This window comes from Triticum urartu, chromosome 7A (genome assembly GCF_056163025.1).
Source record: "Triticum urartu cultivar PI428250 chromosome 7A, HENAU_Tu73, whole genome shotgun sequence".
Taxonomy (NCBI): Eukaryota; Viridiplantae; Streptophyta; class Magnoliopsida; order Poales; family Poaceae; genus Triticum; species Triticum urartu.
The window spans coordinates 746,109,701-746,131,039 of NC_141879.1; the positions used below are offsets into that span (position 1 = coordinate 746,109,701).

Sequence of the window (21,339 nt, forward strand, 5' to 3'; positions counted from 1 at the left end):
CCGTCTTACTCTTGAAGATCCATTTATTTTTATGGCTTGCCGATCATCGGGCAAATCCATCAAAGTCCATACTTTGTTCTCATACATGGATCCTATCTCAGATTTCATGGCCTCAAGCCATTTATCGGAGTCTGGGCTCATCATCGCTTCCTCATAGTTCGTAGGTTTGTCATGGTCAAGTAACATGACCTCCAGAACAGGATTACCGTACCACTTTGGTGCGGATCTCAATCTGGTTTACCTACGAGGTTCGGTAGTAACTTGATCTGAAGTTACATGATCATCATCATTAGCTTCCTCACTAATTGGTGTAGGAGTCACAGGAACAAATTTCTGTGATGAACTACTTTCCAATAAAGGAGAAGGTACAATTACCTTATCAAGATTTCTACTTTCCTCCCACTCACTTTTTTCAAGAGAAACTCCTTCTCTGAAAAGGATCCATTCTCAGCAACGAATATCTTGCCTTCGGATCTGTGATAGAAGGTGTACCCAACATTTTCTTTAGGGTATCATATGAAGACGCATTTTTCCGATTTGGGTTTGAGCTTATCAGGATGAAACTTTTTCACATAAGCATCACAACCCCAAACTTTAAGAAACGACAACTTTGGTTTCTTGCCAAACCACAGTTCATAAGGCGTCGTCTCAACGGATTTTGATGGTGCCCTATTTAACGTGAATGCAGCTGTCTCTAATGCATAACCCCAAAACGATAGTGGTAGATCGGTAAGATACATCATAGATTGCACTATATCCAATAAAGTACGGTTATGACGTTCGGACACACCATTATGCTGTGGTGTTCCAGGTGGCGTGAGTAGTGAAACTATTTCACATTGTTTTAACTGAAGACCAAACTCGTAACTCAAATATTTTACCTCTGCGATCATATCGTAGAAACTTTTATTTTCTTGTCACGATGATTTTCCACTTCACTCTGAAATTCTTTGAACTGTTCAAGTGTTTCAGACTTATGTTTCATCAAGTAGATATCCCCATATCTGCTCAAATCATCTTGTGAAGGTCAGAAAATAATGATACCTGCTGTAAGCCTTAATATTCATCGGACCACATACATCAGTATGTATGATTTCCAACAAATCTGTTGCTTGCTTCATTGTTCCGAGAACGGCGTTTTAGTCATCTTGCCCATAAGGCATGGTTCGCAAGCATCAAGTGATTCATAATCAAGTGATTCCAAAATCCCATCAGCATGGAGTTTCTTCATGCGCTTTACACCAATATGACCTAAACGGCAGTGCCACAAATAAGTTGCACTATCATTATTAACTTCGCATCTTTTGGTTTTAATATTATGAATATGTGTATTATTAAGATCGAGATCCAATGAACTATTTTCATTGGGTGTGTAACCATATAAGGTTTTATTCATGTAAACAGAACAACAATTTATTCTTTTACTTAAATGAATAACCATATTACAATAAACATGATCAAATCATATTCATGCTCAACGCAAACACCAAATAACACTTATTTAGGTTCAACAGTAATCCCGAAAGTATAGGGAGTGTGCGATGATGATCATATCGATCTTGGAACCACTTCCAACACACATCGTCACTTCACCCTTAACTAGTCTCTGTTCATTCTGCAACTCCCGTTTCGAGTTACTACTCTTAGCAACTGAACTAGCATCAAATACTAAGGGGTTGCTATAAACACTAGTAAAGTACACATCAATAACATGTATATCAAATATACTTATGTTCACTTTGCCATCCTTCTTATCCGCCAATCACTTGGGGTAGTTCCGCTTCCAGTGACCAGTCCCTTTGCAGTAGAAGCACTTAGTCTCAGGCTTAGGATCAGACTTGGGCTTCTTCACTTGAGCAGCAACTTGCTTGCCGTTCTTCTTGAAGTTCCCCTTCTTCCCTTTGCCCTTTTCTTGAAACTAGTGGTCTTGTCAACCATCAACACTTGATGTTTTTTCTTGATTTCTACCTTCGTTGATTTCAGCATCACGAAGAGCTTGGGAATTATTTTTGTCATCCCTTGCATATTATAGTTCATCACGAAGTTCTACTAAATTGGTGATGGTGACTAGAGAATTCTGTCAATCACTATCTTATCTGGAAGATTAACTCCCACTTGATTCAAGCGATTGTAGTACCCAGACAATCTGAGCACATGCTCACTAGTTGAGCGATTCTCCTCCATCTTTTAGCTATAGAACTTGTTGGAGACTTCATATCTCTCAACTCGGGTATTTCCTTGAAATATTAACTTCAACTCCTGGAACATCTCATATTGTCCATGACGTTCAAAACTTCTTTGAAGTCCCGATTCTAAGCCATTAAGCATGGTGCACTAAACTATCAAGTAGTCATCATATTGAGCTAGCCAAACGTTCATAACGTCTGCATCTGCTCCTGCAATAGGTCTGTCACCTAGCGGTGCATCAAGGACATAATTTTTTCTGTGCAGCAATGAGGATAAACCTCAGATCACGGATCCAATCCGCATCATTGCTACTAACATCTTTCAACACAATTTTCTCTAGGAACATATCAAAATAAACACAGGGAAGCAACAACGCGAGCTATTGATCTACAACATAATTTGCAAAATACTACCAGGACTAAGTTCATGATAAATTTAAGTTCAATTAATCATATTACTTAAGAACTCCCACTTAGATAGATATCCCTCTAATCCTCTAAGTGATCACGTGATCCAAATCAACTAAACCATAACCGATCATCACGTGAGATGGAGTAGTTTTCAATGGTGAACATCGTTATGTTGATCATATCTACTATATGATTCACGCTCGACCTTTCGGTCTCCGTGTTCCGAGGCCATATCTGCATATGCTAGGCTCGTCAAGTTTAACCTGAGTATTCTGCGTGTGCAAAACTGGCTTGCACCCGTTGTAGATGGACGTAGAGCTTATCACACCTGATCATCACGTGGTGTCTGGGCACGACGAACTTTGGCAACGGTGCATACTCAGGGAGAACACTTCTTGATAATTTAGTGAGAGATCATCTTATAATGCTACCGTCAATCAAAGAAAAAATAAGATGTATAAAAGATAAACATCATATGCAATCAAAATATGTGACATGATATGGCCATCATCATCTTGCTTCTTTGATCTCCATCTCCAAAGTACTGTCATGATCTATATCGTCACCGGCATGACACCATGATCTCCATCATCTTGATCTATATCAATGTGTCGTCGCGTGGTCATCTCGCCAACAATTGCTCTTGCAACTATTGCTATCGCATAGCGATAAAGTAAAGCAATTATTGGACGCTTGCATCTCATGCAATAGAGAGACAACCATAAGGATTTTGCCAGTTGCTGATAACTTCAACAAAACATGATCATCTCATACAACAACTTATATCTCATCACGTCTTGACCATATCACATCACAACATGCCCTGCAAAAACAAGTTAGACGTCCTCTACTTTGTTGTTGCAAGTTTTACGTGGCTGCTACGGGCTTAAGTAAGAACCAATCTCACGTACGCATCAAAACCACAACGATAGTTTGTCAATTTGACTCCGTTTTAACCTTCGCAAGGACCGGGCGTAGCCACACTCGGTTCAACTAAAGTTGGAGAAACAGTCACCCACAAGTCACCTATGTGCAAAGCACATCGGGGAAACCGGTCTCGCTTACACGCGTAATGTCGGTCCGGGCCGATTCATCCAACAATACCGCCGAACCAAAGTATGACATGCTGGTAGGCAGTATGACTTATATCGCCCACAACTCACTTGTGTTCTACTCGTGCATATAACATCAAACCATAAAACCTAGGCTCAGATGCCACTGTTGGGGAACGTAGTAATTTCAAAAAATTTCCTACGCACATGCAAGATCATGGTGATGCAAAGCAACGAGGGGGAGAGTGTTGTCTACGTACCCACGCAGACCGACTGCGGAAGCGTTGACGCAACGTAGAGGAAGTAGTCGTACGTCTTCCCGATCCGACCGATCCAAGCACCGTTACTCCGGCACCTCCGAGTTCTTAGCACACGTACAGCTCGATGACGATCCCCGGGCTCCGATCCAGCAAAGCTTAGGGGAGGAGTTCCGTCAGCACGATGGCGTGCTGACGATCTTGATGTTCTACCGACGCAGGGTTTCGCCTAAGCACTACAACGATATGGTCGAGGTGGAATATGGTGGCAGGGGGCACCGCACACGGCTAAGGAACGATCACAATGATCAACTTGTGTGTCTAGGGGTGCCCCCTGCCTCCGTGTATAAAGGAGCCAAGGGGAGGGGGCCGGCCGGCCAAGGAGGGCGCGCCAGGAGAGTCCTACTCCTTCTGGGAGTAGGATTCCCCCCCCCCCCAATCCTAGTTGGAATAGGATTCCTTGAGGGGGGGGAGAGAGAGGGGCACCGGCCACCTCTCCTAGTCCTAATAGGACTAGGGGGGGGAGAGAGAGGGGCGCCGGCCACCTCTCCTAGTCCTAATAGGACTAGGGGAGGGGGGAGGCGCGCCGCCACCTTGGGCTGCCCCTTTCTCCTTTCCACTAAAGCCCACTAAGGCCCATATAGCTCCCGGGGGTTCCGGTAACCTCCCGGTACTCCGGTAAAATCCCGATTTCACCCGGAACACTTCCGATATCCAAACATAGGCTTCCAATATATCAATATTTATGTCTCGACCATTTCAAGACTCCTCGTCATGTCCATGATCACATCCGGGACTCCGAACAACCTTCGGTACATCAAAATGCATAAACTCATAATAAATGTCATCATAACGTTTAAGCGTGCGGACCCTACGGTTCGAGAATAATGTAGACATGACCGAGACACGTCTCCGGTCAATAACCAATAGCGGGACCTGGATGCCCATATTGGCTCCTACATATTCTACGAAGATCTTTAGCGGTCAGACCACATAACAACATACATTGTTCCCTTTGTCATCGGTATGTTACTTGCCCGAGATTCGATCGTCGGTATCCAATACCTAGTTCAATCTCGTTACCGGCAAGTCTCTTTACTCGTTCCGTAATACATCATCCCACAACTAACTCATTAGTTGCAATGCTTGCAAGGCTTATGTGATGTGCATTACCGAGAGGGCCCAGAGATACCTCTCCGACAATCGGAGTGACAAATCCTATTCTCGAAATACGCCAACCCAACATCTACCATTGGAGACACCTGTAGAACTCCTTTATAATCACCCATTTACGTTGTGACGTTTGGTAGCACACAAAGTGTTCCTCCGGCAAACGGGAGTTGCATAATCTCATAGTCATAGAAACATGTATAAGTCATGAAGAAAGCAATAGCAACATACTAAACGATCGGGTGCTAAGCTAATGGAATGGGTCATGTCAATCAGATCATTCAACTAATGATGTGACCTCGTTAATCAAATAACAACTCTTTGTTCATGGTTAGGAAACATAACCATCTTTGATTAACGAGCTAGTCAAGTAGAGGCATACTAGTGACACTCTGTTTGTCTATGTATTCACACATGTATTATGTTTCCGGTTAATACAATTCTAGCATGAATAATAAACATTTATCATGAAATAAGGAAATAAATAATAACTTTATTATTGCCTCTAGGGCATATTTCCTTCAGGGAGACCTATCTTGATAAGGCCAGGAATGAAGTCAACACAAAACCCGATAACATCCTCTGTTTGATGGCCCATGGAGATGCTTCCTTCCGGCCTAGCGCGGTTACGAACATATTTCTTTAGGACTCCCATGAACCTCTCAAAGGGGAACATATTGTATAGAAATACGGGCCCCAGGATGACAATCTCGTCGACTAGATGAACTAGGACGTGCGTCATGATATTGAAGAAGGATGGTGGGAACACCAGCTCGAAACTGATAAGACATTGCGCCACATCACTCCTTAGCCTTGGTACGATTTCTGGATCGATCACCTTCTGAGAGATTGCATTGAGGAATGCACATAGCTTCCCAATGGCTAATCGGACGTTTTCCGATAGAAGCCCCCTCAATGCAACCGGAAGCAGTTGCGTCATAATCATGTGGCAGTCATGAGACTTTAGGTTCTGAAACTTTTTCTCTGGCATATTTATTATTCCCTTTATATTCGACGAGAAGCCAGTCGTGACCTTCATACTGAGCAAGCATTCAAAGAAGATTTCTTTCTCTTCTTTCGTAAGAGCGTAGCTGGCAGGACCTTTATACTGCTTCGGAGGCATGCTGTCTTTTTCGTGCAAACGTTGCAGGTCCTCCCGTGCCTCAGGTGTATCTTTTGTCTTCCCATACACGCCCAAGAAGCCTAGCAGGTTCACGCAAAGGTTCTTCGTCACGTGCATCACGTCGATTGAGGAGCGGACCTCTAGGTCTTTCCAGTAGGGTAGGTCCCAAAATATAGATTTCTTCTTCCACATGGGTGCGTGTCCCTCAGCGTCATTCGGAACAGCTAGTCCACCGGGACCCTTTCCAAAGATTATGTAGTGTAAATCATTGACCATAGCAAGCACGTGATCACCGGTGCGCATGGCGGGCTTCTTCCGGTGATTTGCCTTGCCTTTGAAATGCTTGCCTTTCTTTCGACATTGATGGCTGGTCGGAAGAAATCGACGATGGCCCAGGTACACATTCTTCCTGCATTTTTTCAGGTATATACTTTCAGTGTCATCTAAACAGTGCGTGCATGCGTGGTATCCTTTGTTTGTCTGTCCTGAAAGGTTACTGAGAGCGGGCCAATCGTTGATGGTCACGAACAGCACCGCCTTAAGGTTAAATTCCTCCTGTCTGTGCTCATCCCACGTACGTACACCGTTTCCATTCCACAGCTGTAAAAGTTCTTCAACTAATGGCCTTAGGTACACATCAATTTCGTTGCCGGGTTGCTTAGGGCCTTGGATGAGAACTGGCATCATAATGAACTTCCGCTTCATGCACATCCAAGGAGGAAGGTTATACATACATAGAGTCACGGGCCAGGTGCTATGATTGCTGCTCTGCTCCCCGAAAGGATTAATGTCATCCGCGCTTAAAGCAAACCATACATTCCTTGGGTCCTTTGCAAACTCATCCCAGTACTTTCTCTCGATTTTCCTCCACTGCGACCCGTCAGCGGGTGCTCTCAACTTCCCATCTTTCTTTCCGTTCTCACTGTGCCATCGCATCAACTTGGCATGCTCTTTGTTTCTGAACAAACGTTTCAACCGTGGTATTATAGGAGCATACCACATCACCTTCGCAGGAACCCTCTTCCTGAGGGGCTCGCCGTCAACATCACCAGGGTCATCTCGTCTGATCTTATACCGCAATGCACCGCATACCGGGCATGCGTTCAGATCCTTGTATGCACCGCAGTAGAGGATGCAGTCATTAGGGCATGCATGTATCTTCTCCACCTCCAATCCTAGAGGGCATACGAACTTCTTTGCTGCGTATGTACTATCGGGCAATTCGTTATCCTTTGGAAGCTTCTTCTTCAATATTTTCAGTAGCTTCTCAAATCCTTTGTCAGCCACAGCATTCTCTGCCTTCCACTGCAGCAATTCCAGTACGGTACCGAGCTTTGTGTTGCCATCTTCGCAATTGGGGTATAACCCTTTTTTCTGATCCTCTAACATGCGATCGAACTTCAGCTTCTCCTTTTGACTAATGCATTGCGTCCTTGCATCGACAATGACCTGGCGGAGATCATCATCATCGGGCACATCATCTGGTTCCTCTTGATCTTCAGCAGCTTCACCCGTGGCAGCATCATTGGGCACATCATCTGGTTCCTCTTGATCTTCACCAGCTCCCCCCGTTGCAGCATCACCGTATTCAGGGGGCACATAGTTGTCATCGTACTCTTCTTCTTCGCCGTCTTCCATCATAACCCCTATTTCTCCGTGCCTCGTCCAAACATTATAGTGTGGCATGAAACCCTTGTAAAGCAGGTGGGAGTGAAGGATTTTCCGGTTAGAGTAAGACCTCGTATTCCCACATTCAGTGCATGGACAACACATAAAACCATTCTGCTTGTTTGCCTCAGCCGCATCGAGAAACTCATGCACGCCCTTAATGTACTCGCGGGTGTGTCTGTCACCATACATCCATTGCCGGTTCATCTGCGTGCATTGTATATAATTAAGTGTCCAAATTAATAGAAGTTCATCATCACATTAAAACCAAAGTGCATACATAGTTCTCATCTAACAACATATAGCTCTCCAGAGCATCTAATTAATTAAACCATACATTGAAACTATGTAAAACATTTCAATGCGAAAACAAATGCGATCATAATCGCAACCAAGGTAACAATTGATCCAATGGCATAATGATACCAAGCCTCGGTATGAATGGCATATTTTCTAATCTTTCTAATCTTCAAGCGCATTGCATCCATCTTGATCTTGTGATCATCGACGACATCCGCAATATGCAACTCCAATATCATCTTCTCCTCCTCAATTTTTTTATTTTTCCTTCAACAAATTGTTTTCTTCTTCAACTAAATTTAACCTCTCGACAATAGGGTCGGTTGGCATTTCCGATTCACATACATCCTAGATAAATAAAATCTATGTCACGTTGGTCGGCATAATTTTCATAAACAATAAATAAACCAATAGTTATAAAGATAATATACATACCACATCCGAATCATAGACAGGACGAGGGCCGACGGGGGCGGATACCAAAACCATCGCACTATATAAGATGCAATAATAAATGTAAGAAAATGATACAAGTATCTATCTAAACATACAAGTAAGAATATTTTTCCTTTCAGAAAGAAGATAAGAACAAGAGGCTCACCACGGTGGTGCCGGCGATGAAATCGGCGCGGGTGATCGACGGCGGTGAAGATGGGGAAGGGGCGTGATGGACCGCCAAATCTAGACAAATCTCGAGGAAAATGGAGCTTGGAGGTCGAGCTTCGAGAGGAGAAAGCTTAAGTAGTGTGGCTCGGGCATTCCATCGAACACCTCATGTGCATAGGAGGTGAGCTAGAGCACCACAAAGCCCTCTCCCCCTCGGCCAGAAAAAACAGAGCACTGTGCTCTGCTCTTGCGCGAGGGGGTATATATAGGCACCTCATTGGTCCCGGTTGATGGCATGAACCGGGACTAAAGGGGAGCCTTTGGTCCCGGTTCAAGCCACCAAGCGGGACCAATGGTGGTGGGCCAGGAGCGAGGCCCATTGGTCCCGGTTCGTCCCACCACCCGGGACCAAAAGGTCCAGACGAACCGGGACCAATGGCCCACGTGGCCCGGCCGGCCCCCTGGGCTCACGAACCGGGACCAATGCCCATATTGGTCCCGGTCTAGACTGAACCGGGACTAATGGGCTGACCCGGCCTGGACCAAAGCCCTGTTTTCTACTAGTGAGGGAGGCTCCAGCCGTGGTAGATGCGGGATGCAGGGCCCGATCTGGCCTCTACATGCTCGCCGTGGGGAGGTGGACCACGCCTTCACGGCTTCAACAACAAGGTGCTACAGCAGTGGCGGTGTGAGACGACATGGACGAGCTCCGAAGGGCTTGAGCGGAGGTGTGCGGAGATGGCGCCTGAGGGTGTCATTTTCCTCCTTGGAGGCGCCACCGAGGTGTGTCGACATCTTCCTCGGGCTTTGGTTGGTAGTGTCTTCGGGTGAAAGCTTAGGTCCGAAGTTGGATCGGCGTGATGGCGGCGTCTCCGACGTCGTTCCTCTGTTGGGAGCATCACCTTTTTTGAGACACTGCTTGGAGGTTCTATGTGGCGCTCTTCCTGTGCTCGTCGCTGTTTTTGGTGAAGCTCCAGTCGCAATGTACACCATCGCTGATAAGTCCAAGACGAAGGTTTTCCTGGGACCGACCGAGTTCCGCCATATGCCTGCACTCTGCTTCAAGGGTGGATGGTGCGTTGACAAAGAAAGTCTCAGTTAGAGCTGCTGTTGTCTTTGGAGGATACCGGCGTTGGTCAAGAGACGCGGCGGTGATGCTTAGCGTAGGACAGACCCTTTTTTGTTTTGTAGTCGTGTTGTCTGTGGTGGGTAGCTCGGCAGCTAATAGAGCTGTCATTTCTTTTTCTTTTGATCTTCGGATCTTCATCATGTTGTTCTTCCGCTGCTTCCTGCTAAATCGAATCAAGCCAGCATTTTGCTAGATCTTTCAAAAAAAGATTATGGCGGTGGTGGCCATCTCCTCCGTCGAAGGTGGTCGGCCTGAGGCTAGGTGGTCGGATCTCGAGATGCGTCATCTAGTCCCGGCTGCGAGTCGGGGAGACAGAGTTGACAGTGAAAACCGAGCCGATGGCGGCGTTCTGTGCCGTTACCTTGTTGAAGCCATCGTCGTGTAACTAGTGTCGACCCACTCGTGCTGCTTCGAGGGAAACCATAGGATCTGGTGTTCCAGATCAGATGATGGTGGTACTGTGGTGTCGTTCTCTCTTGGGAGCATCGTTTGTGGAGCAGCGCTGGAAGCTAGAGAGAGGAGGTGGAGCGGCTTCGTCTTGCACGAAGCTTCGGTGGAGATGTCAAGTCATGCATGGCCGACAGGTGCTACGTTGTGTCATGTCTGGTCGGCAGGTGCTACGCACGACAGATCTTCTAGCGTCTTTGCGTCTGGATGGACGAGCGCAGGGCGGTTGCGCCATTGGGCGCGGTGGTGGCGTCGACGGAAGGCCGGACTGGCAAGGATGCTGCGGATCTCTCTCCTGAAGATGGGTCAGCGGTTCGATGATGATGGCGGTTTCTAAAACGTGTGCATGTGGTGTACGCTTTAGGTCTGCTGCACCGGCGGCTGTATCCAATACGTTATGTTGATGGATCGGCGACGACACCGGTTTTAGATATGAGGAGTGAGAGCACTCCACATTATCGAGTTTGTAGGTGTGAGTGGTGGCTTCGGTTGGTTTGATATATGTTCTTGTTAGATCTTTGTTGAAAATTAATAAAGATTGATGCGGGTGGTTTGGTATGCATCGATTAATACAGAGGCCCGGGTTTAACCTCTTTTTCTAAAAAAGAATTAAAAAAGTTCCACTGATGTTTTATCATTAAGCCGGTGTAATTCAAACATAAATTATGGATTTATGGTAGTCTTTGTTTTTTCATACGAGAGAATTCTAATTACGGTAACTGAACTTAAGCACGCTCTCTAAGTTTATTCGCTGTTCCTTTTTTTCAGAGCATGGGCTCTGAACCATCCGCAAAATAGGGATATCGCGGATTCACTAGATTCCGATAAGTCTAGACAGCAGCAGTCATCGCTTCCAATGAGCAGTTTGCAGAGCTACTACGGCCTGAGTTCTCTAAAATAGAGAGGAGATGGCATGGGTTGCAGTACTGAAATGTCCTTGTACAGCAAGGGCAGCTCCCTAAATGTGGAGTAGCAGCGAAATATTACCAGATTCCTCTTCTCCACCCGACAGTACACAAAGCACCGGCAGAAGAGGAAGGGCTTCGCTATACAGCCTGAAAATCTGAAACAGGACATCTTTTGTCCGCAGGTTGAAAACGGTCCTACGTAAAGATGCATAGTCCGTCTCGTAAACTTGTGCTATCAGAAGAGACCATCCACATAAGATTGAATTTTTCAACCTCACAACACAGTAAAAGGCAGGATATTCAAATTTTGTGATGATGGCCGTGGGGTTTCTTTTTCTTGGTCAGCAGCAGCTCTTTTGGAAATTCGCCCACAAGATTGATCACATCAAATTACGATGAACACGCACACACATAAAACTGATAGCCAAGGGTACGTCTCGTACCCTCTAAATTCCTCTTTATTGCTTTTCTCCTCTTTTCTCGGTTTTCTGGTGTTCTCTCTGGTATAAAACTCGCACGCCCTGCCTCTGTATATTGTATATATAGGTGCAGGACCTGACTCACGCCACCGACCCAGACTCTAATTATAAACCTGTCTCGGTTTGCAAGGCAACTCGCAGCCGGACACAACACGAAGAACTATAGACGTACTACTACTCAGGCACACGTATAGGACTAGTACCAAACTTGGACTTACCTAATCCTAATTACACGGCAACACCGATCATCTTTTACTAATCCTAAACTGACTCGAACACAACTAGCACCACATACGTGACCACTTCCTAGTAAAACCACCAAAACTAAACTAGGTTTTGTTTGGATTACCTAACAAGCTCTGCAATAGTTTCAATCAGCGACCATGATTAGCAGCTAACCTAGACAGAGTTTTCAACTAGTTCTGTACGTCATCAGGTCCTAAGTCCTTCTAGGTTTGGGTGATACAGTAAATGACAGTGATCGATCTTAGCGGACTTCTGTTGAGGTACAAACATTAACAATAAAATCAAGATTAGGAAATTAACGGAAGTCCCTGGGCAGATCTAGACTAAGTCTGAATGTTCCCTCGACCTCGACTCCGGATCCATACGGCGTTAGGTTGACAAGCTGTCACCTCCCCTGCCAGGTGCTCCTGGTAGCAGCTTGATCGGCTGCTTCCATGGGTGGTACCTGCAACGATCATACATATGCTACTGGCAGATCATTTTAGTCTTTCATCATAATTGATGTAGTGGGGAAAAAAGACTTCAAATGGTAACCATTGTCCTGTCTGGTTGGTTTTTGTTATACTCGTCCACATAAAAAGTCTTGTCAATTGGGTTGATCTAATACTCTAGTCTCTACTTAAATGCAACCTTAATCCTCCCAGAGGTATTTTCTTATCGATGTACATTTTCTCATTAGAGTTCAAAACATTCGATCTTGACTTTTCTCATATAGTATATTTCGTGCAAGGGCCTTTTTGGTTCGCACGATTCAACAAACACTGGAACATGAAAAAAAATACAAATATGATGTTTTGACATCTCGAAGCCTACAGCAAGCAGAAACACACCATACTATAATTGTTGTTGTTTGGTTGCACCAGGGAAAAACACAAAAATTACTACCTAAATTCTAAAAAGTGCATACGCACTAATTAGAGGAAACGAGTGGCCGGTCTTACACACGCATGCATATAGTTTTGTGGTCTAAATTTTGTCTTTATCCGTGACATGGCATGTACTACTAGGATGATCACATGGGTAAGGCACCGCATTATTCCATGGATGCGCATGTCCATTTATTCGGGTTTTTAAATTTTTAAAAAGCCATATCTTTTAAACCGTGCTTCGGAATTTAGATCCGTTCTCACTATTGGAATCCTCGCGACGAGATCTTTGAAACTAGATCCCGCATGAGAATGTTTTGACGAAATTTTTTTGATACCAACTTTGATGCTATATTGTGCAACTCTATTACTGTATTGTGCAACTTTATTACTAAATCGTGCAACTTTGTTTCAAAACTGATGTGTGGAGCTGCACCTTCGTATAAGGTTGCAATCTAGCAACCACGACAACTTTGATGTGCAACTAGTCTATTGCCTCGACGAAACTCGATGTGCAACCTCCTCTTGTAAATTATAATGTAGTCTAGTTGGACATACATTGATGTTTAGTTGCCTTATAATGTAGTCTAGTTGCACACATATTGATATTTAGTTGGCTTGTAATGTAGTCTAGTTGCACACACATTAATGTTTAGTTGGCAGGAAGACTAGTTGCACACACAGATACTCAGTTGGCTTGTAATTTAGTCTAGTTGTACACATATTGATGTTTAGTTGGCAGGACACTAGTTACACACACATATGCTCAGTTGACGCGGCAATGTAGTCTAGTTACACACACGTTGATGTTTAGGTTGCAAGACTTTTTGGCACACACATATATGCTCAGTTGACGCGGCAGTCTAGTCTAGTTGCACACACATTGATGTTTAGTTGGCAGGACACTCGTTGCACACACATATGCTCAGTTGGCGCGGCAATATAGTCTAGTTGCACACACATTGATGTTTAGTTGGCAGGAAGACTAGTTCGTCGAAACATCCCCATGCGGGATCTAGTTTCGAAGAGCACGTCGCGAGGATTCCAACGGTGAAAACGGATCTTAATTCCGACACGCGGATTAAAAGTTATGCTTTTTTTAGTTTTTGAAATCACGAATTAAATACACCAAAGAATAAAACGCATGCACCGAAAGGATGGCTGTGCAGACATTTAAAGACCAGATGAAAAGCTTTCTTAATTAGGATGATTAATTATGAAGGGAGACAAAAATATTCTTAAAATAGCCAGCCGCCACACGGCGCTAACGGGCAGCTGTTTGCCCGCTAGACGCGTCCAAATTACTATGGAGATTGAGTGGATGTCACTCAAAAGAATTTATCAAAAACTACACGTCTTGCTAAATATCCGGTGGAACAGTACTGTAGGAAAGCCCAAAATTCAGACAATAAAACCTAATACAATCCTGTACGACATTGGTCACATAATACAACAACTACAAGCCAATTTTGCCCACAAAAGGCACATAAATTTGCAGCTTATTGGTGAAACAAAACAAACAGCTGCAGCTGCAGCTGCGGGGTAATGAAAAATACATTATACAATGCGGAATGCAGATAGAGCGGCCTCTTCTGCCAAATTGTGCATACAGTAGGAAGCATCATAAATACAATCACGTACGCTTCATCTTGTGCACAATATTATGCTGCATGGCCTCGACACAACTGAAGAAAGCAACCCGCCAGATCTTGCAGAAAAATAATGCTCCAAACCACACCCAAAAACCAAAGACAATTCCAACAATCACCGAGTAGTACAGCCATAGTGTTTCGAGTTCATGGTGATGTTCCTCTGCCCCATCCATTGGTGTTGTACTACTCGAATTATTTGTGCATGGTCTTAAGGGGGGACCACAGAGTCCCAGATTATTGTCATAGATTGATGGGTCATCGAGTGTTTGAAGCTGACTGCCTGTAGGTATCTCTCCAGACAGAAGGTTATTGGAGAGATTGAGGTTGCTGAGGGACATCAGGTTGAAACACTAGGCGGAATATGACCTGATAGTTTGTTCCAGGAGAGGTCAAGGGACTCTAATAGCTTTAGATTGCCAATATCCTTGGGGATACTACCAGACAGATTATTTCTTGAAATATTTAGTAACCGCATGCCTCTGAGACTTGTCAGCTCTGAAGGGATCTCACCAGATAGAGAATTACCAGAGAGATCAATACCAGTCACAAATGCATGTTTTCCCACGAAGGTGTACTCCCGTCCCTTCCAAAGTATGTCCATGCTGCCATTGTAAGAAACAATTAAATTACCCGTGATAAGTACCATGTCGGTTGTTACAGCCGGTTGCATCACAAATGTCTGCCTCATTGAGGAGAAGTTGACGAAACTTCTTGGTATGGAGCCTACAAAATTATTTTCAGCAAGATCTAGCAGCTGGAGATGGGGGAGTTGTGATAGCTGCCAAGGAATACTTCCGTGGAACACGTTTGTTCGCAGGCTGAGAATCCTCAATGAAGGATTGTTTTCCCCTATCCACGAAGGAATTACACCAGAAATCTTATTGTTCCCGATATCCAAAACAACAAGGCTTTTTGAGTTCTTCAACACCACAGAAAAGCAACCTGTGAAGTTGTTGCTTGACAAGTGCAGTGACCTTACTGAAGAGTTGTAGAAAGTTGAGCTTGGAACTTCCCCAGCAAAAGAATTGCCCGACAAATCCAAGGATTGTAAATTTTCCAAATTCCATAAGCAACCAGGAAAACCTCCAAACAACTCATTGTTTGATAGATCCAAGTGCTGCAGAAGTGTTAATCGACAAAAGGCAGACCATGATTCTCCCGAGAAGCTGCTATTGTCTGTACTGTTGGCCACCTTGACAACTGGCAACTGTCTGCTGTCACGATTAGGAATGGTACCCGTAAACTTGTTCCACGACAAGTCGAGAGCAACAAGATTTACCAACAAGGAGATAGTTTCAGGAATCTCACCCTCTAGATGGTTGGATTCGACGCCAATACTTGTCAAAGATGTTGCATTACCAATATCTGATGGCATATTTCCAGTAAGGTGATTTTCGGACAAGAACAATGCTTGCAAGTTTCGCATGCTCCCTATCTCCACCGGGATGCTTCCAGTTAGCAAGTTTCCGGATACATCTAAACTCTCAAGCTTGGTCCAGTTTGTAAACATCTCTGTCCGGGTGCTACCATTGATATTATTTCCTGCCATGTTAAAATGTACCAATGTTTGTATCCTGGCAAAAGATGGTGGCAAACTTCCATATAACTGGTTCCATGATAGGATCATGTACTTAAGACTAGTAAGGTTCCCCAGCTCTGGTGGAAGAGTAGAAACCAGACTAGCGTTTTTTTTGTAGAGCAATTGTAGCGACTGAAGCTGACCGAGTGAGGCTGGGATCGACCCGCCAAGTGGATTGCTGTACAGTACAAGATTCCGCAACCCAGATATCTTCCCCAACTCCTCTGGGATTCCTCCTGTCAGATTATTTCTCCCGAGATATAGTGCCTCGAGGTTTTGGAGCCTTGAGAATGAGCGAGGTATGGATCCATAGAATCCATTAACAGACAGACTTAGATGCCTCAACCTTGGGACCATATCCGGCAGTGAATCTGGTAATAGCCCTGAGAAGGTGTTACCCGATAAATTGAGCGATCTCATCCTCAGATTGGTGGTGTTGAGGAGGAATTGTGGGAAGGTACCATTGAGATCATTATTAGCTAGAGATAACATCTTCAAACTGGACATAGGTGAGAACTTGCCATAGTCTGGACTAGTCAAGTGGTTATTTCCCAGATTAAACTTGACAATCATTGGTAGGTTGCTGAGTTGGTAGGGGATGGCACCAGCAAGATTGTTGTTGCTCAAGTCCAGATAAGTGAGCGTGAGAAACTTGGACATGTTTGCCGGGATGGCGCCAGCAAGGCTGTTGTTGTTGAGTTTGATCTTGGTGAGGTTCAAGAACGCTGTCGAATACAAGTAATCGAGCGTACCGTTGAGTCCAGCGTTGGGAAGGCTGAGCTCCGTAACATGCCCGGCGGCGTCACAGGTGACGCCAAACCAAGAGCAAGTGGAATTCGCAGTCGACCATGAGGACAACGAGTTGGCGCCAACCAAACTGGACTTCCATCGGAGAAGTGCTTCTGCTTCTGGGTTGGTTGCCTTGGCTGCACATACTAGCACGAGAAGTGAGATATAGAAGAGCTTCTGCAACGGCGCCATTGAAGCATTGCTGGGTAAGAAAACGGCAAGCTGCAGAGCATTTACCAGCAGGGCTAGAGTTCACATAGATGATAGAGAGTGCTGCAAAGCACACGAATAATCTCTTGGGCATCGTAGTTCTTAGCCTCACAGCAAAGTGACTACTAGTCTGTTGGTGATGACTGATGAATATGTGTGTGGCTGTGGCTGTCCGTTATCACAACTGACCACTCACACAATCTAGAAAAAGATTACCGTTTTCATCTGGCAAACACATGTGCAAGTGTACACCACCCAAACCAGCCGTCTCTTTAGAAATGAGAGAGCCAGTCCATGCCTAGGATTGAAAAGTCTAGACCACAAGAATGTTAGCTCATGTGGCCAAGACGTCCGATCCGATTGTGCAAATAGTAATTCAGACGCTTATTTCACTTGTTTGGGAAACCCAGAGTACCTAAGGGGGGTGAAAAATAGACAAACACCTGCAGGTTCAGGTGTTTGTCTATTTTCAGATTGTGATTCGGCATTTAACTTATGATTGAATTTGTTGAAAAATTGAACGCCCAAAATATGTAAATGGGATGAGAAAGTACAAACTGATGGGGAGGATCGGATGACGGCAGCAAACATCCGAGCTACCTCGAGACCAACATTTAAAAGCACATGTTTTCATGTATGCAAGCCCAGCTAATTCTTTTTGAATAATCAATTGACAGAGTAGTCATTGTCGCAATCTAAAAACCTGCATTCACACCACGAAAGGAAAAGCAAAGCAAGGAAAATTAGACACATAAGCAGGGGTACGTTAGGTAACTAAAAATTGTCTGCATCCAATTCAATTCAGACAGGGTTTAATTAGTACAGAAGCGCCATATGATTTTTCATCTAGCCGATCCAGCTGTGACGCGACTAAACAGAGCCACCATCTAGGAATCACTTTCAGACATCCATAGGGAGATGACAGAGATGTCAAATAACTAATTGACAGCCATCATATACAGTAGATGGAGGAGGAAGCACACAGGTAGTGACAGCACATAATAACAGCACGACAATTTCCAATAGAGCGATCACTTTCCTATATATGTTAGCTTGTTCATCCGAAACTCATCACTACCAGAATAAGATACGTTGCCGACGGCCCAGGGCCGTGGGCCGTCGGCATAGCCCCGTCGGCAACTCGTACGTCGGCGTATCCCAGGGCGGCCGTCGGCATACGAAAACCGTGGGCATAGCTAGCCTACGTTGCACGGATACTTCAGAAAGTGCGCGTATCCAGCCGGATACTGCCCCGATACTCGGATACTGCCCCGATACTGCCCGATACGTATCCCGTAAGTATCCTGTGATTTATTGATTTAAAATAAAGAAAATAGTGTTTGATACGTCTGGGATACCTCTGGGATACGTTTTGGATACGGCAACCCTTCGTTCGACGTGAAAAACCGAAAACTCCTCGATCCCCTCCTGGTGCCGCCGCACGTCATCAATTCCCAGCTCGTCCCCTCGACTCCTTGGAGCAGGCGAGCAGTCGCAGCCTGCAGGTCTCCAACTCTCCATAAATTCTCAGCTCCAGTCCTCTCCTCCCCCACATGTTCTTCTCTCCTTCTCACTTCTGAACTCCAATCCAATCGACGCTGATCGGTCGCCGGCTCGTCGCCGGCAGAAGACATCCGTGTCTCCCCTGCAGGAGGTATGTTCTCATCTCCCTCTCTTTCTCTGATCTCTCTTCTCCATCTGCTTCTCTGAATTCTGTACGTAGGTGTTTTAGGTTTAGGTTTTAAGATTAGATCAGATAGTCTAATTTGTTTTCCTAATCTCCTTCTTTTACCATGCAGACCGACCATGTCTAGTAGGTCTTCTTCAGTTAGAACTGAAGCAGGCAGTGGAGGTAGCATGGATGCAGTCCATGTATTGGCTGCTGCTCGTGTGATTCCGGAAGATGATAATGAGAAGAAGCCTTTGTGGAGGTACGTCCAGACGTTGGAAAATACTGGGAAAGGGAAAGGAGGCAACAAGAGATCCATGTGTAGGATTTGTGAGTATGTTATCAATGGTAGCTACTCAAGAGTAAAGGCACACCTTTTGAAGATTCCTAACATGGGTGTGAGTTCATGTCAAAAGGTCACTGTCGATGTTCTTGTTCAGTTGAAAGGTGAGCAAGAGAGAGCCGATGCACTGATTGAGAGCAATAAACCTAGAGAAATCCCACTGCCAACTGATGGATTTGGAGCAAATGCAAGAAAGAAAAGGGGGGGTAATCCAATTGAGGCATGCTTTGACATGGAAGCTCGCAACCACCTTGATGCATTGATCGCAAGGATGTTTTACACAGCAGGGATCCCATTCAATGTTGCACGTAATCCTTGGTTCAGGGCAGCTTTCATCTTTGCTGCTGGCCATGCCAATTCATTGGCTGGCTATGCCCCTCCAAGTTATGATAAGCTCAGGACCACTCTTCTGGTGCAAGAGAGGACACATGTTGATAGAATGTTGATGCCCATCAAATCAACATGGAGCAGCAAAGGTGTGACTATTGTTTCAGAGATGGATGGTCTGATCCTCAAAGGCGTCCAGTACTTAATTTCATGGCTATAACAGAAGATGGGCCCATGTTTCTAAGGTCAATTAACACCGAGGGAGAGGTGAAGTCAAAGGAGTACATCAGGGACAGGCTTTGTGAAATTATTGAGGCTGTTGGACCAACAAATGTTGTGCAGGTGATAACAGATAATGCATCAAACTGCAGGGGCGCAGGTCTGTTGGTGCAAGAAAGGTATAATCACATTTTCTGGACTCCATGTGTTGTGCACACTTTAAATCTTGCCTTGAAGAGCATAGGTTCAGCTACTAGCCAGGATGACCCTCTTTATGATCATTGCAATTGGATTAGTGAGATTGCAGCAGATGGCTTTCGCATAAAACATTTCATTATGAGTCATTCCATGAGGTTGTCTATGTTCAATGCTAGTAGTAAACTGAAATTGCTTGCTGTGGCTGATACTAGATTTGCTTCTCAAGTTGTGATGTTGAAGAGACTGGTACAAATAAGGCAAGCTCTAACAATGATGGTGGTGGGGCCAAAGTGGAATGACTACAGAAATGACAATGTAGAGGGAGCACGATTTGTGAAAGAAAAAATACTGGATGATGATTGGTGGAATAAGGTTGAGTACTTCATTGAATTTGCAGAGCCAATATATTCTATGATTAGAGCAGCTGATACAGATAAACCCTGCCTTCATCTGACCTATGAGATGTGGGATATGATGATTGAGAAGGTGAAGGAAGTAATATACAGGAAAGAAGGTCTAGAACCCCATGAAGAATCCCCATTCTTCTCTGCGGTCAATGATGTCTTAATTTTTCGCTGGACAAAGAGTAGCACTCCGCTGCATTGCTTGGCTCACTCGCTCAATCCCAAGTAAGTTAATTGAATTGCTTGCTGATTGTTGCGTTTTCTAATCTGGTTGTTGTTTTCTCCTAAGGTACTACACTCAAGCCTGGATTAGTGAAGTTCCAGGCCGTCAAGCTCCACACATGGATCAAGAGATTTCAGATGAAAGAAATGCATGCTTTAGAAGATTCTATCCTCATGGGGGCCCAGAAATGAACGAACTGAAACAGCAGTTTGCCAACTTCAGTCTTATGGGTCCTGGATTTAATGGTTTCGACTCCATTGAAGATAGATCTTTGCTAGAGCCGAAGCAGTGGTGGGGGATTCATGGAAATTCTGCCCCGGCTTTGAGGACCATTGCTCTGAAATTACTTGGGCAACCAACCTCCTCTTCTTGTTCTGAAAGGAATTGGAGTACATATGGCATGATACACAATACATTGAGGAACAGGTTTTATACTCTTCTACTCCTATTTCTTTTTCAATGCAACGCTCATCGATTTTAGCAAAACTTCAATGAGAATTGACTATCTTTTCTTTTCCTGTAGGCTCAACCCTGCACGTGTTGAAGATTTAGTTTTTGTGCATCAAAACTTGCGCCTTATTTCAAGGAAATCACCAGAGTATATATCTGGCCCATCCAGATTTTGGGACATTGGAGGAGATAGATATGAGCTGTTCGTTGGTGGTGCTGACTTCCTGGAGCAAGCTGAACTATCACTAGATGAGCCTGAACTGGAGGACTTACTGAATGAAATTGAAGCATTGGATGTGGATTAGTGAGGTGGATGAGAGAGCCTTATTGATTTGTGAGCTGGTCGTGATGTGAACTTCGTTTTATTTTGTGAGAACCTGAACCTAAATTATGATATTTATCTATCTATGCGACTATGTGCGTGTGAA

General features: G+C 44.7%; 2 pseudogenes; one reads left to right on the plus strand and one right to left on the minus strand.

Annotated features, from left to right (window-relative positions):
- Positions 1–14,205: 14,205 nt before the first annotated feature.
- Positions 14,206–17,097, minus strand: LOC125529676 (uncharacterized; annotated as a pseudogene).
- Positions 17,098–18,175: 1,078 nt separating this feature from the next.
- Positions 18,176–21,339, plus strand: LOC125529675 (uncharacterized; annotated as a pseudogene).